Raw genomic sequence first — 14,002 nt, 5'->3', positions numbered from 1 at the left:
ATAGATTCGCCTCTTCTGGACATTTCATGTAAATAAACTTGTACAGGGTGTGGATATAGGTTTTTCTCAGGTATATACCTAAGAGTGGGATTTCTGGGTCACATGATAAATCTATGTTTAACCTTTGGAGAAACTGTCACTGTTTTTCAAAGTGACTGTACCATTTGACGTTCCCACCAGCAGTATAGGAGGATTCTTTCTGCATCCTCACTGCTACTTATTGTCTATTCTTTTTATTACAACCATCCTAGTGGGTGTGAAGAGGTATAGCATTGTGCTTTGAATCTGCATTTCCCTGATGGCTAACCATGGGGAGCCTATTGTCATATGCTTATTTGCCATTTGTATAACTTCTTGGGAGCAATCCTTTGGCCAAAAGATTTATTTTTAATATTTATTTTTTAGTTGTTGGACATAATACCTTCATTTTATTTATTTATTTTTATGTGGTGCTGAGGATCGAACCCAAGGCTGCATACGTGCAAGGTGACCACTCTACCGCTGAGCCACAACCCCAACACCTTTGGCCACTTTTTAACTATGTATTTGTCTTATGATTACGGAGTGGTCAGAGTTCCCTACATATTTTGGACATGAGTCCCTTATCTGATTTGTGATTGGCAAACAGTTTCTCCCATTCTGTAGATTGTCTTTGCACTTTGTTGCTGATGTTCTTTGCATCACATCTCATGCAATTTTGACACAGGGAGGATGGTATTTAACTTGCAACACTTCAGATTATCTTCACATTTCAGTAATAATATAGCCCACTAGCCACCCCTAAAAGAAAGCAGAAAGTTCCTGTACAAATCCTTGAAGAAATCCTGCCTTACAACCAGCCCTAGTAGAAATCAGGATCTTCACCAGCAGCATCATTATGGGAAATAGGCTTGAAGGAAATCTGTGAGAACACATCCACCAAAGTTGGGAAAACTCACAACACCTCTAAGACTTTTTTCATGTGATGTTATAAAAGGACACATGCGTTCTTTGTAACCTTGTAATGCATAATAGTAGTAATTTTCCTAATGTGCCTGTTCATCTGAAATTACTCCAGTGACTGGCACAGCCTTTCAAAGGGCAAAGTTGCCCATTTGAAAATCACTTGCCAGTGTCTTGCTGTTATCCTCAAGGCAATCTTCCTGAATTCCTCTCAGCTCTCTCTGGGGTCCTGCTGATTGACTGAGACATGCAGGAGTTATGAATTCTGGCTTGAATAATATTTTCCTCTAAATACAAACCCTGCTGGGTAAAGAACCCAGCATTTACCCAGCTAATAAGCGCCTTCCCCTAAGTGGGCACACACAGTCCACCTTCTCATTGTCTGCAGTAATTTGCACACCTGAAGCAGGTCCTAGCACCTTCCCGAATGTCCTTCCAATTCCCCTAGTTCCTCTGAGGAGAAAATTGCAAAATGCTGAATTATCCTTTTCTGTTTAGTCCAACAATTATTCCTTCTTACTCTTACCTTGCCCCTTCTAAGGACATGTCCTGGAAACCTCTTTACCCTAATGCTGAGGTGTCATAGAATGTTCTTCCAGATATCTGGATAAAATCTTCTCTTTGTACCTTCTTATCATGGATTCTTATTTAATCCTCTTCTGCATAGCAGCTGTATACATACTATCCTTAGGAGTTCTCTTCTCCAGGTAATACCCCACCTCCCAGACCCTTCAATCATCACTCTGGGATAACTTTCAGGCCACTCTCCACTCTGATGATTCTCTTAAAGAAGATTCACTGTTTGTCACTATTGCTGTTTTTTAAATTAAACTTTTTTTCAGATGATTGTAGATTCATATGTGGTTGAAATAAATCATATAGAGAGATCTAGAGTACCCTTGACCCAGTTTCAAAACCCCAATGGTAACATCTTATTAAAATACAATACATTAGGCTGGGTGCCGTGGCACATGCCTATAATCTCTATGGCTTGGGAGGCTGAAGCAGGAGGATGGCCAATTCAAAGCCAGCCTCAGCAAAAGCAAGGTGCTAAGCAACTCAGTGAGACCCTGTCTGTAAATAAAATACAAAATAGGGCTGTAGATGTGGCTCAGTGGTCCAGTGCCCCTCAGTTCAATCCCATACCTTCCCCACCCCCAAATACAGTACATTATCACAACCAGGATATTGACATTGATATGATCAAGAGAGAAAAACAGCTCTATCACTACAGGATCCCTCCTGTTGACTTTTGAGACCCAGGACCAATTTTCTCCTTACCTCCTATCCCTAACTGCTGGAAACCACTAATTTGTTCTCTGTTTCTATAATGTTGTCATTTTAAAAATGTTATGTAAATAGAATCACACAGTATGCAACATTTTGGGGATTCTGTTTCAACTCAGCATGATTCTCTTGGGTTTTACCCAAATTGTTGCATGTGTCAGCAGTTCATTCCACTGAATGGATAAACCACCGTTTCTTTATCCATATCTGGGCTGTTTCCAGTTTGGTGTTATTATGAAATAAGTTGCTATCAACATTCATGAACACCTTCTTGTGTAATAACGAGTTTTCATTTCTCTGAGATAAATATCCAGAAGTGCAAATTCTGGATGATAAGATATTTGTTCCATTTTTATGAAATTGCCAAGTTATTTTTTAGACAGCCTATTCTATTTTACATTCCCACCCATATATGCATGATCTAGTTTTTCTGCATCTTCAGTAGCATCTGGTGTTGTCACCTTTAAAAAAAAAAAGCCATTCTGATAAGTGTGTAGTGATAAGTCACTTTTTTTAAAATAGATTTTTTTTTTTTGGTTGTAGATGGACACAGACACAATACCTTTATTTTGTTTATTTTTATATTGTGCTGAGGATTGAACACAGTGCCTTACCCATGCTAGGCAAGCGCTCTACCACTGAACTACAACCCCAGCCCTCATCATGTTTTTTTAAATGCCTCTCTTATATCTGTTTTAATAAGTTAACATGGGGATAATCCATATGGAAACTATTCTATGGAAATACCATTGATTTGTACACAAAAGAATTGATATGGCTCTATTAGGAGGGCTGTGAAATAGTGGGAGGGCATTTCTTGGAAATGCAAATGGAGCTGGATGCAATGGTGTACACCTGTAATCCCAGCAGCTCAGGAGGTTGAGGCAGGAGGATCCTGATTTTAAAGTCAGCCTCAGCAACTTAGCAAGGCCCCAAGCAACTCAGCAAGATCCTGTCTCTAAAATATTAAAAAGGGATGGGGATGTAGCTCAGTGGTTAAGAGAGAGAGAGAGAGAGAGAGAGAGAGAGAGAGAGAGAAGAGAAGAGAAGAGAAGGAATGCAAATGGATATTTAATCACTAGAGGCAAAAAAGTCTCTAAGGTGATGAAGTTGTGAAGCCAACTTTTGGAGTTGTCATAAGAATATAATCAGCCTGCCATACACATGCCTGTAATCCCAGCAGCTGGGGGGGCTGAGGCAGGAGGATCCCAAATGCAAAACCAGCCTCAGCAACTTAGTGAGGCCCTAAGCAATTTTCTCAGCAAGACCCTGTCTCAAAATAAAAAATAAAAATAGGCTGGGAAGGGCTGGGGATGTGGCTCAAGCGGTAGCGCGCTCGATCCTCAGCACCACATACAAACAAAGATGTTGTGTCCACCGATAAGTAAATAATAATTATTAAAATTCTCTCTCTCTCTCTCTCTCTCTCTAAAAAAAAAAAAAAAAAAAAGCCATTGCCTGGGCTGGGAAAATCTCTATCATGTCGGTTTAGGCCCCAAGTTTCTTAATGAAACTCCTGTAGCATAAGAATTAAAACCAAGAATCAATAAATGGGATGGATTCAAACTAAAAAGCTTCTTAGCAAAAGAAAAACTTAGTAAGATGAATAGAGAGCCTACAGAATGAGAGCAAATCTTTACCACACACACATCAGATAAAGACTAATCTCTAGGATATCTATAAAGTACTCAAAAACCTTAACACACACACACAAAAAATGACCCAATCAATAAATGGGTCAGAGAACTGAACAGACACTTCTCAGAAGAGAATATATAATCAATCAACAAATATATGAAAAAATGTTCAACATCTCTAATAATTAAAGAAGTGCAAAGCAAAACTACTCTAAGATTTCATCTCACTCCAGTTAGAATGGCACTAATTAAGAATACAAACAATAATAAGTGTTGGTGAGGATGTGGGGGGAAAGGCACACTCATACATTCCTGGTGGGACTTCACATTGGTGCACCCAATCTGGAAAGCAGTATGGAGATTCCTTGAAAAACTTGGAATGGAACCACCATTTGACCCAGCTATCCCACTCCTGGGTTTATACCCAAAGGACCTAAAAACAGCATACTATAGGGATACAGCCACATCAATGTTTGTAGCAGCACAATTCACAATAGCTAAACTGTGGAGCCAACCTAGATGCCCTTCAGTAGATGAATGGATTAAAAAAATGTGTCATATATACACAATGGAATATTACTGAGCATAAAAAGAGAATAAAATCATGGCATTTGCAGGTAAATGGATGAAGTTGGGGAATATAATGCTAAGTGAAGCAAGCCAATCCCAAAAAAACAAAAGCCGAATATTTTCTTTGATATGAGGATGCAGACACATAATGGCGATTGTGGGAGGGGAACATGGGAGGAAAGGAGGAACTTTAGATAGGGCAAATGGAGGAGGGGGAAGGGAGGGGACAAGCGGGTAGGAATGATGGTGGAATGAGTTAGACATCATTACCCTAAACACATGTATAAGGGCTGGGGATGTGGCTCAAGCGGTAGCGCGCTCGCCTGGCATGCTTGTGGCCAGGGTTCGATCCTCAGCACCACATACAAACAAAGATGTTGTGTCTGCCGAAAACTAAAAAATAAATATTAAAAAAAATCTCTCTCTCTCTCTCTTTAAAAAAAAAACACATGTATAAGACATGAATGGTGTGAAAATATTCTGTGTACAATCAGTGTCTTGAAAAATTGTGCTCTATATGTATAATATGAAATGAATTGCATTCTGCTATCATGTATAACAAATCAATACAAATAAAAAAATAGGCTGGGGATGTGGTTCAGTGGTAAAGCACACCTGGTACCAAAACACAGGTGTGTGCGTGCACACACACACACACACACACACACATAAAATCTGTGTTTTATAGCAAAAGTGGAACCACTGCTGTCAATCTACTTGGTATGTCTTTCCAGAGTATGTGATATTCAAATATGTACAGATTGTGGGAAAGCTTGGATTTTTTTTTTTAATCTCTTCTAGATACTACTAGCCCTTTTGTGGGAGATGTAGAAGGGTGGAGACATCCAGGGCAAGATGGCAAGTGAGGAGGTTGGGTGCAGAGCCACACCAAAGTAGCATGGAAAAGGTCTTCTAATGAGGTCAACTTCTTGGTTGATCAAAGTGCTCATGGACACAAGAAAGGGACCCTATCAGACAGACACTTCCAAACTCATGTCCCTAAGTGTGTGTGGGAATCCAATAGAAAAACTAAAATAGATCCGTGGACACAGGGGGCACCAATAAATAATAGTGAGGAGAGTATGGACAGGGGAGGAGATAAGGAAAGGAGGAAATTCCAGAGATCATAAAAAAGAACAAGCCAAAACTCCTCCACCAGACTCCCAGCTCTGGGGCTCCTTCTTTTGGGAGAAGTCTGTTACTGATGTTGCTTTTGCAATAAACCTGCTTGCTTGCTATCTCTGTGTCTTGTTCTTCAATTCTTTGCTGAGCAGAGACAACAAACCCAACACCCCTAAATGGTAACACTTTGATGAACATGTGGTTTTCATATATTTTCCTTAAGACTGTAGCTTGTCTTTTCATCCTCTGATGTGAAAAAGGTGTTTTTCACAGAGCAAGTTTTTAATCTTGATGTGGTCCCATTATCAGTTTTTCTATTCATGGATTGTCCTTTGAGTTCCAAACTAAAGAACTCATTGCCTTGCCCTAGGGCATGAATATTTTCAATTTGGAGAGAATTAACATCTTTATTAGGTTGAATCTCCCAAACTATAAACATAGTATGCATCTTTTTTTTTTTTTAAACAGAGAGTGAGAGAGAGAGGGGGACAGAGAGAGAGAGAGAGAGAGAGAGAGAGAGAGAATTCTAACATTTATTTATTTTTTTTCTTAGTTCTTGGCGGACACAACATCTTTGTTTGTATGTTTGTATGTGGTGCTGAGGATCGAACCTGGGCCGCACGCACGCTAGGCTACCGCTTGAGCCTCATCCCCAGCCCCCATAGTATGCATCTTAATGTATTTAGTCTTAGTTGATTTCTACCATTACAATTTTCTAATTTTCAGCCTACAGATCTGGTAGGTGTTTTGTTATATTTATATCCAAGTATTTCTTTTTTTCCTTCTTTTTTTTATGGTACCAGGGATTGAACACAGGGGTGCTTAACCACCGAGATACATCCCCAGCCCTTCATTTTTTTTTATATTTTATTTTGAGACAGGGTCTCACTAAGTCTTTAGGGCTTCTCTAAGGTGCTGAAGTTGGCTTTGAACCTGTGATCCTCTTGCCTCAGCTTTCCCATACCTGGGATTACAGGTATACACCACCGTGCCCAGTTTATATCCAAGTATTTAATTTTCTTTAGAGTGATTTTTAAATGGTATAGTGTTTAATTTCAGGCTCCACTTGTTCATTGTTAATATGTAGAACTGCAACTTTTTGTGTATTGAATTTATATTACACAATCTTGCTTAGCTTACTTTTAGTTCAGGAGGATTATTTTTATTGGAATTTTGTATGTAGACAATCATGCAATCTGCAAATAGGGACAGTTTTATTTTCCTCTTTTCAATTTATATGCCTTTTATTTCTTTTTCTTGCCTTTTTACTGTAGCTAGAATTTGCAGTACTATGTTGAAAAAGAGTAGTGAGAGTAGAAGATCCTTGTCTTGTTCCCAGTCTTAGGAGGGAAAACATTCAGGTTCTTCATCCTGAATATGTTAGCCATAAGTTTTTGACTATGCTATTTATCAAGGCTAGGAAGTTTCCCTCTACTCCTAGTTTTCTGGGAGTTCTTATTTTGCCTGAAAATCAGATGTAAGAATCGTACTCACCTGTCCAAGCTGAAAGAGTGGACTAAGAGACACAAAGATAGCAAAAAGCAAGGCTTTACTTTAATGACAGTCTTGCAAGATCAGGTACTTGGTGGTCAGGGTCAAACAGATTGAGTCAAACCAGTGTTTTATTCAGCTAGAGCACAAGATCCCTCCCTTGGTTCCTCATTGAGTACATGGGGTGCACAATGTTCCTGAACTTCATCTAGGTTTTATTATTAAAGTAATTGGATTACTGGATTATTTGAAGTAGTTATTAGTTGGATTATTTAAAGTAATATATACCTTTGGTCTCTTGTGGCAGGAAGTGCCCTTGGATTGAATGCCTTTTGGCAGGTACACAGTTTATCTCTGTTGGTCAGGTGGGGTGGGGGTTTCTCTCACTTCCTGTTTGTCAAAGAGCTTTGATTTTTACACTCTGGTGTTAGCTGTTTGCAGCTTTTCATCCTGCTCTCCCCTCCAGTTGCCTTTCTTACATCCCAAGTCACTTTACATTTAAAGCTAAATACTATATTCTGAAAAGGGACCACTGGGATTTCATTTCTCACAGGATTTTTTTCAAATATTTTATGTATTAATTGATAGGATCATATGACTTTTCCTCTTTAGCCTATTGACTTGGTAGATTATTTTGATTTTCAAATATTGAACCAATCTTGCATACTTGGAATAAATCCCACTTGGTTGTATTGTATAATTCTTTATATATATTGCTGAGTTTGATTTGCTAATATTTCATTAAGGCTTTTTGCAACTAAGTTCATGAGAAATATTGATCTAAAGTTTTCTTTTTTTTGTATTGTTTTTGCCTTGTTTGGGTATCAAGTAGTATTAACTTCATAAAATGGCTTGGGAAATAGTTTGTCCTCTTCAACTTTCTAGACGGGATTGTGTAAAATGGTGTTACTTCTTCAAATATTTGGTGGAATTCTTCAGTGTGACCATTTGGACCTGGAGATTTCTTTTTCAAGGTCTTTTAATTACAAGCTCATTTTTTTTTCTAAAAAACATTGAAAACTACACAGATTATCAGTTCAATTTTAGTAGTTTGGAGTTTTAAAGAAATTGAACCATTTCTTAGAAGATATTCAATTTATTATCATAAAGTTCATATTTATTCTTTTTAAAATTTTTATCGATTCTTTTTAGTTATATATTACATCAGAATAGATTTTGACATAACCATAAAAGCATGGAATATAATTTGCTCTAATTCAGTCTCAGTACTTCCTTCCTCTCTTCCTCGCCCTACTCCTCTCACTCTACTAATCTTTTGTAATTCATTAATAGTTTTGTAAAACTATTATCTTTTTAATGGCTGCAGGATCTATAGTGATATACCATTTTATTCTTGATTTGGTGATTTGTGCCTGCTTTCTTTTTGTCTTTATCAGTTTTGCTATTTATACAATATAAATATTCAGGTCTACTGATGAGCCCACCAAAGATATTTTTCATGTCTGTTACTGCTTTTGATTTCTAGCCATTTGATTCTTTCCATTTCCAGCTCTACTAAATTGCCTATGTGATCTTGCATGATGTCTCCTCCCCCAAATCCTTTAACATAGTAATCACAATTATTTTAAATTCCCTCTGATACTTCTAATAGTTACGCCATTTCTAAGTTTTATTCTGATAATTGCTTTGTCTCTTCAAACTGCTTTTTCTTATGTTTTCTTACATTTTGGCATGCCTCCCAAATGGGACATTTTACATAGTGCAGCAGATATTGAGATAAATAAGCCCTTAGTGTGGGACTTGATGTTCATCTAGCCAGCAGTTGGGCTGTGCTTATGCTTGTTTTCCTGTGGACATCCTCATAAATTTCCAATGATTTTCCTTTTTTGTGCCCCCTCTCAGTTTTGGGGCTTCCCTTTGTGCTGCTCCCCATGGAGTACCTTGTAGTTCTCCCTCCTGTTGTTCCTAGAGGGTTGTTAGCATGCTGGTGGGACATGGGTGGTGGGGACAGGTTCTCTGGTATTCTAAGCTTCAGTTTTTAGAGTACACAGTGGGTTTGTATCTCAGGGGTATAACCATCACAAATGTTTCTGTCTGTCTTCCATGGATAGATGCCCCAATCCCCTTCCTCTAGTGCAGTGAATATCTACCAGTGTTTTCAGTCTGTAGGCTTAAAGCTCTTCTTTTAAAAAAATATTTTTTAGTTGTTGATGTACCTTTATTATTTATTTATTTATACATGGTGCTGAGGATGGAACCCAGTGCCTCACACATGCTAGTCAAGCACTCTGTCACTGAGCCCCAGCCCAAGCCCCTAGGTTTAAAGCTATTCTCCCTGAACTTTCAATCTCTCAATCTCTCTCTCTCTCTCTCTCTCTCTCTCTCTCTCTCTCTGTGCAAAGAGGGCCGCAGGGGAAGGTAAGGAGGGTGAATTCCCTGGGCCTAACTACAATGGTATTTCACTAGTGCCTCAGACTCTGTCTTTCCCTTGCAGAATAAGCCTTTTGCTTGTTAAGGGGGAAGGGTCTGAGATTTCTCAGTGACTCCTGAGCCAGTGCCATGGGATTTCTCAGGATTTCCCCCAAATTCTTCCTATGAGAACCAGCTGGGGCTCCCAGAGGAAAAAAGTCTGCAAAGGAACAGAACTTCCTCCCTCCCAATTGCTGTCCCCAGGAGCATCATACTCTCAGATCAGCCCATGTTTTGCCTCTAGCAATTTGTCCCATTTTCTAGCTTAGTCTTCCTACCCATTTCTATGACATCTGGTGGCTTGGGCCTCTGTAAGCAAATGCTCAGGTCCTATGTCTCCCAGGAAGTGACTTTCTCTCTCCAGATTTTGGAATGACCACTTGCTCTGCAAACTCAGATCTCTACCTCAGATATAGCATTAATCTCCAGGATATCTAAAGAACTCAAAAAACCAAAAACCAAAAACACCTCAATCAATAAATGGGCAAAGGGACTGAACAGACACTTCACAGAAGAAGAGATATGATTGAGCAACAAATATATGGAAAAACGTTCAACATCTCTAGCAATTAGAGAAATGCAAATCAAAACTACACTGAGACTTCATCTCATTCCAGTCAGAATGGCAATTATCAATTATCAAGAATACAAATAACAATAAATGTTGGTGAGGAGGTGGGGAAAAGGTACACTCATACATTTCTGGTGAGAATGCAAATTGGTACAACCACTCTGCAAAGCAGTATGGAGATTCCTCAGAAAACTTGAAATGGAAACACATTTGACACAGTTATCCCACTCCTTAGCATATACCCAAAGGTCTTAAAATCAGCATACTACAGCGACACAGCCACATCAATTTTTAGAGCAACTTAATTCACAATAGGTAAATTATGGACCCAACCTAAGTGCCCTTCAACAGATGAAGGAAAAAAAAAAAAGTGGTATATATACACAATGGAATATTACTCAGCCATAAAGAAGAATGAAATTGTGGCATTTGCTGGTAAATGCATGAAACTGGAGACAATCATGCCAAGTGAAATAAGTCAGTCCCCAAAAAGCAAAGGCCAAATGTTCTGATATGAGGATACTAACACACAATAAGCGAGGAGGGGAAGAATAGAGGTTCATTGGATTAGACAAAGGGGGATGAAGGGAAGAGAGGGGGGATGGGAATAGGAAAGACAGTAAAATAAATCAGATACAACTTTCCTATGTTCATATATGAATACATGATATACTCCATGTATGTATGTCAAAATACATTTTACTGTCATGTATAACTAAAAAGAACAAATAAAAAATTTTAAAAACCCCTCAGTTCTCTGTTCATTTCCAACCTGTCTAGACTTTTTCTTGTTTTAGGCAAGAAAAAAGTGGGAAGTGTTTTAGGGAAGGTATTTCTTGCAGCTCTTCACATCTTGGAGCTGAAACCTATTCAACCACATTGAACCTACAAAAATAATGTCAGTTTCCAAAATTTCAACCTAATAGATGCTGACCTAGTCCTGGATAGCGTACCTTGCCAAACATGGGAAAAGTAGCTGTGCATTACTCTACACAAAACTCACTGGGAATTGATACCTGCATGGTAATGATCTTCAAATTTGAGTGGGCATCAGAATCACCAAGAGGACTTGTTAAAATACAGGTGGCTGGATTCCTTTTCAGAGTTTCTAATTTAGTAATTCTAGGGGAAGGCCCAAGAAATTTCACTTCTACCAAGTTCTCCATGGTGATACTGAAATCAGAGTTTTAAGATGAGGCCAGATTCTCTGCTTCTGTTGGTGGATAGAGTTTGTTCTAACTTCAGATCTCTGCAGCTGAAAGAGCCTGCTCTAGTGTTAGGAGCTACACACAGCAGGAGATACCTACCAGGGTCAGCAGCCTGAGGGTTGCAGCCTGTAAAGTTGGATTTTTCCTGATACACAGCTCTTGTGTCACAGCAAACACAGTGACTCTGTGTCAATTTCCTTCTGTGTTCTTGTCTTGCAATCTTGAAGAATGAAATCCATGGGCAATCACAGAACAGAAAAGCAAATAGAGTAGGATTTATTTAATGAGAAAAGATAGAACCCTGGCAATGTGGGAGGGGACCTGGAAGCAGGATACTGTTTTGGTGTGCTTAGGGGTTTATATAGGTTTTGGATATGAACATCAATCTAAATCTATGTAAAACAGGCATTGAAAAAAATACCAAAATCATTGGTAAAAATCTACCTAAAATAGCTGGGCATGGTGGTGCATGCCTGTAATCCCAGTGGGTCGGGAGGCTGAGGCAGAAGGATCATGAGTTCTAAGCCAGCCTCAGCAATTTAGCAAGCCCCTAAGCAACTTCGCAAGACCCTGTCTCAAAATAAAAAATAGAGCCAGAGCCAGGTGCAGTAGTGCACACCTGTAATCCGAATGGCTTGGGAGGCTGAGACCGGGGAATTGCGAGTTCAAAGCCAACCTCAGGAACTGCAAGGCACTAAGCAACTCAGTAAGACCCCATCTCTAAATAAAATACAAAAAAGCCTGGAGATGTGGCTCAGTGGTTGAATGCCCCTGAGTTCAATCCCTGGTACAAACAACAACAACAACAAAATGATGTAAAATAGGCATTGAAAAAGTACAAAAACCATTGGTCAAAATCTATTCAGGACATTGAAAATAGCACCAAGGCTCTGGAACAAAGGAGCTGTTTCCACAGGTGAGCATCATTTTTTTTTTTTTATATTTGAAGAAGGCCTTAATGATGCCCATTAATCCTTTTATCAGTTAGCTTCCTGTAGTGGTTGAATGACGCCCATTATCCTGACAGCCTGATCATTCTACTATCTATTCTATCCTCATTCAATACTAATGCTGTTCTTCCAGGAATCACACTGGCAAGAACTACTTCCCAGTGGCTTGTCTTGGAGGCACAGGACTCAGGGACATGTTTCATTTATTCATCACTTTGAGGACAGATGGTCAGCCCTGAGAAGTAGTAATTAGGTTTTCATCTGACATCAAGAGAAGGGTCAAGCGTCAACAAAGAAATTTATTCCAGAATAAATCTAAAAGAAAATAAAGCTTTATGTTTTAACACAGAGGTAGCCACAGTTTCCCAATACTAGATGACCATCTTCAAGACAATGATATACAGACCTTGGGAGCTTGTTTTCTAGAACTATGTTGATGCCAAAAGCATTCTCCTTAGGGTCCAGGTATTGGCTGAGACTCCAGTACAAGTGCAGTGCCTCTGAAGCTTCTCTTCAAGTCTGTTCCTTTTGTCATAGATCTTCCCTAATGTTCTAGTTGTGTGCTAGTTTTAGTAAAAATAAAACTGGGCTGCTCAAATTTATAGAATGAATTCCATTTGGCATCAGTCATAATTATCAATTCATCTATTCAGTCAAATATCTATCTAGTGGTTATTGTCTGTCAATGTCTTAGGTGTTGGGGATACAGCAGTGAAGTCACTATCCTCATTGTGTTTCATTCAAAGAGGAGAGACAGAAAACAGATTGAATGTATATTAAGTATTGAATAAGAATAGTGAATGGGGGCTGGGGATGTGGCTCAGGCGGTAGTGCACTCGCCTGGCATGCGTGTGGCTGGGGTTCGATCCTCAGCACCACATACCAACAAAGATGTTGTGTCCGCCGAAAACTAAAAAATAAATATTAAAATTCTCTCTCTTTAAAAAACTAAAATAAATAAAAAAAGAATAGTGAATGGTCAGCAATAAGAAGTGCTGGGTCCAGATTGAGGTTTTCTTCAAATGCAGAAACCACACTGTGAGCCTAAGCAGTAGAAATGTTAATGAGCACCTTCAAGGCCTATTTCAAATGTAAAAGATCTTGAGGCTCACCTGTGGGAAAACTCCTGCCAACTCCTTTGTCCCAGATGGGAGGGGGAAGAACCCAGAGGGGAATGACAGGAAGGAGTAAACCTCAGGCTAAAGGACACAATTGAATCTTGAAACTTTTTCAATGACTGTTTAACATAGATTTTGCTCCAAGCTCTTCCCAAAACAATATAGCCCCTAAGCCAGCACACCAAAAAGGGTTTTTCTGCTACCAGTCCCCTCCTGCTCTTCTTCAAATAAATCCTACTCACTTTACTCTTCCCTTCTGTTATTGTCCATGGATTTTATTCTTCAAATTTGGGAGACAAGACCCCAGAAGAAAATTGGCAAAGCTATGAATCTAGTCTCATCTCAAAACTCTGGTTTCAGTATGAAACAAAGTATTGATATGGGGAGAATTGTGCTGGATTGCTGCTCAAGTTGCTTTTATTTAAGGTGTTAGGAAAATCCTTTCTAAGGAGGTGACATTTCATCAGTGACCAGCCAGAAGGAAGAGATCCACACCTGACACTCCCTGAGGCTTAAGGCAAACTTTAAAGAAAGATGGGTGGTTACTCACTTTTGTATACTGATGTGCATTAAACCATGTTTATAATTGGGCATACTTATGACCCACTTCTAGGAATTATCTTAAGGACAAACCAGAAATGTGAGCAGAAAGATTCATGCCCAAAGATGTTCATGG

Source organism: Ictidomys tridecemlineatus, chromosome X (assembly GCF_052094955.1).
Source record: "Ictidomys tridecemlineatus isolate mIctTri1 chromosome X, mIctTri1.hap1, whole genome shotgun sequence".
In the NCBI taxonomy this organism is placed as follows: Eukaryota; Metazoa; Chordata; class Mammalia; order Rodentia; family Sciuridae; genus Ictidomys; species Ictidomys tridecemlineatus.
This window is presented reverse-complemented; position numbering follows the sequence as displayed.